The sequence below is a fragment of the Orbicella franksi genome, chromosome 5 (genome assembly GCF_964199315.1).
Source record: "Orbicella franksi chromosome 5, jaOrbFran1.1, whole genome shotgun sequence".
Lineage (NCBI taxonomy): Eukaryota > Metazoa > Cnidaria > Anthozoa > Scleractinia > Merulinidae > Orbicella > Orbicella franksi.
In genome coordinates this window covers 9,397,401-9,400,678 of record NC_138149.1, presented here as the reverse complement: position 1 = coordinate 9,400,678, position 3,278 = coordinate 9,397,401, and the positions used below count along the sequence as shown (strand labels likewise).

At 41.0% G+C, this 3,278-nt stretch overlaps 1 protein-coding gene across 2 annotated transcripts in view; it reads left to right on the top strand.

The window, feature by feature from the left end:
- Window positions 1-349: 349 nt before the first annotated feature.
- Window positions 350-3,278, top strand: part of LOC145487247 (carbohydrate sulfotransferase 6-like) — a 7,976-nt gene continuing 5,047 nt past the window's right edge. For both annotated transcript variants that reach the window (XM_081465975.1, XM_081465974.1), the window contains exon 1: window positions 350-566. The gene's annotated coding sequence lies outside the window, so the exon portion shown is untranslated. The remainder of the gene's footprint in view (window positions 567-3,278) is intronic.

The following is a 3,278-nucleotide window of genomic DNA, read 5'->3' as shown; positions in this document are numbered from 1 at the left end:
GTTGGTTGAATTAGCAGATGCCGTTGGTTGAATTAGCATATGTAAAACGTAGTTTGTTACTAGCTAGAGTGTGCTTGAAGAATTATTCCATTTCAACTAACCCTGTAGTATGAAAATCGTTTGAATTTCTCCCCTGTTTAGAAACACTTTGCAAGGCAAAGTCTATAAAACAATAGAAAATCAAAAAAATATTGCAGCAATTTTAGAATTGGTTGAAAAATGAGAGCGCTTTTATTTACATTGTTGGTTGTCGAGCGATGATTAATATTTGATTACACTTTTGATTATGAGAACAAGATTCCCATTGGTCAGATCGACAAGTAATTGATGATTGCACGCTCATTTCAGAATAAATTGTGGCTCATGGGAGAACAAAAACAAAAAATATTAGTTCCATTGGCGTTTATATTGTGTTGTTCACCTCGAAAAGTCCTCTTTATACTGTATCCAGTCACAAAATTATATTTGGTCGTAACTTCGCGGGAACCGTCGGTTTTAATATCACAAATTGAAATGTGGAGCCGTGTTTTGAACTGCGCGTGTAAGTTGCATAGAATCATCTTCAGGTTGGTATAAATGAATTTTGAAGCTCACAAGGAAAATATCAAACAACTTTAGCGGGTAAATTCCTCTAAAAATATTTAGTTATTGGTAATTTATTACAAGAAAAAGAACCAAAACGTTTCAGTTACATGCACTCTGTACAGAGTACAATTTACCACGGAATGGCCGATGTTTACATGTTCTTAATTTTCGACTGAAGGCGTGATGTTTATACGGAAGGAAAACACTCAACACTTGAATTATATTTATCTCTACCTGTTTTCTGGATGCTGAAAGCGCATTTCCATCGATTCGAATAATTTGCGAACAAAAGTTCCTAAGGCACTTTCCATAGGAAAAAGCCATGCGCTTTCCTTGCGTTGATTTCCCAAGACATTTTAAACTGACTATTTATGATCATTATGATTAACTTGCCTCGGCAGTACAAGTGTCTCAGTGAGAAAGTTTGAACTTTCGAAGGCACAAAATTGCAAAAAAGCAAAGAATCTTTTATTTACTTGAATGAAGCTTGCTCGCAGACAATTGCACAGGGAAAGAGCATTTTAAATCATAAAAAATGGGATCTAAAACGAGCGACTGATAGCGACCTACTCGTAACTGATGCATAAAAAAAAAATTAAGACAGCAAAACTGTAAGCTTGATATAGCGAGGTAGACTTAAGTTTGTCTGCTGATTTTACAGCGTTTTGTAAAAAACATTATCCTTTTTGAGAGCAAAACTTCAAACATTTCGTGATTCCAAATTCATTTCGAGAAATGTCGTACAAATTCTGCGTGGGAAGGGGTTGAGGTCGGCCTCGTTATGTAATGATCATGAAATGATAGTTTGCTTGTTTCATAACTACGCCTTTCAATAACATGCGGACTCTAAAATTCAAAGCTCAACCGACAAACACGTTTTTCGCTACCATCAATCAAATGTTCGGCGGCTCCTCCCAGCTCCCGACCGCTGCCGAGCACTGTTTCATTGTCTGAACTGTGCTCAACGATTTGATTACCGCGCGCTCGGCAGTAGCGGAAGCTGGGAGGAGCCGCCGAACATTTGATCAGTTGACGGCGGCGAAAAACGCATTTGTCGGTTGAGCTTTGAATTTTAGAGTCCGCATGTTATTGAAAGGTGCAGTAAGGTTGGCACACACAAGAGACCATGTTGCACGGACGTGAAGCGGGAAAAGGTTGCAGCGACAGTTTTCCTCGTACGTGGCAAGCCCGTTTTTGCGAAAAAGTGCTGTTGTAGCGACTGAATGTTGTCCTTGCAACATGCTGCACGAAATTCAGCTGGTTTGATAGCCTGCAAACAGGCTCCCGGTGAGCCCGAACGAAGCGAGGGAGCCTGTAGACATTCTATTGATGCCGCTGTTCTATGATACCAGCTCCTGATATCATGATATGATTGGTTAAATCGCTGATTGTTGACATCTTTGAGATGAACATTTGACAGATCTTTGTAAAATTATAAGACTCCAACGGTTCGTTAGAATAGTGCATTTGCCGTTCTCTTTTACGTTTCGGTCTCTCGACCTCTCGTTGTTTCACAAGTGATTCTGAAGGGTACTTTATGCTCTGTTACGAGGAGGAATTTTAAGTAGAAGCTAGTGGAGTGGAGCCGCTTGGCGGTGCTATAGAAATTTTTTTTAGAGGTCAAAGGCATGGTTTCCGGACTTTCCGCTGTTATCTGCTTGTCGCTTCGCAGAGTTTGACACCTCTATCATGTGTTTATAATTTCTTTAGGCTCATGTCAGTATTGCAAAATATGTTTTAAGCTCTCTAAGTTAAGTTTGAAATATTCCGTGAACATGCTGCTTACTTGCACTCAAAATTATGACGCTGGGCCCGGCTATTTGATAAGCTCGATCACCGAAAATGTAGCTTCTTGACAGGTCTAATTACCTCATTGACTGACTTGTTACAGGCTTATCACCAAGAGCGGATAGGCACATCAAAAACTAGCCTATGTGTAGCCGTACCCACCCCCCGAGGAAAAACGTTTCTCCTCGGGGGAGGGGTGGGTACGGCTACACGTAGGCTAATCAAAAACAAAGTCTACAAGCTCCCCTGTCCCCGCCCCGATCGCTTTGCTCTCCGAATTCTTCTGTTTCGCGCTCGCCGAAATTTTTTCCGTGGTCGCCGGGAGCCTGTTCGCAGGCTAATGGTTTGAATTCGTGCGTCATGGACAAAACAGGTGACCTCAATTTTCAAGATCGTAACTGTGCACTGCTCTTGTAACTGTCCCCGCTGCAACATATTTTTATGCCTTAATATAATCCGTTTGATCCGTACCAACTTGTGTACTGTCCCTGCAATATGCGTTCTATACTTGTTCTATATACTTCTACACTTGCCGCTTGTCTGAGGCTACTAGCTACGTCCCCGAAACATATCCCCTCTAGTAGCGTGTGCCGACCTTTACTTACTAAGAAAAGCCCGGGAGGCCCATGTGGAAAGGTCAGGAATGCTCGTCGGAAAATTTGAATTTCACTGAGCAATCTAGGCGCGGCTGGAGATTTATTTTACCCCTAAAAGTTATTACTTTAAAACGGACAGACAACGGATTTTTTAAATTATTTCTTCGAGTGTAAAAGATACCATGATGGCTAAAAATAGTGAATAATTCACATTCACATAATAGCCACTCTCTGCCTTAATGAGGATAAGTTATGGGCGAAAAACTTTTGCCTAAGGCGCAGGGTAAGCTGAGGGTTTTGGGTTAAATT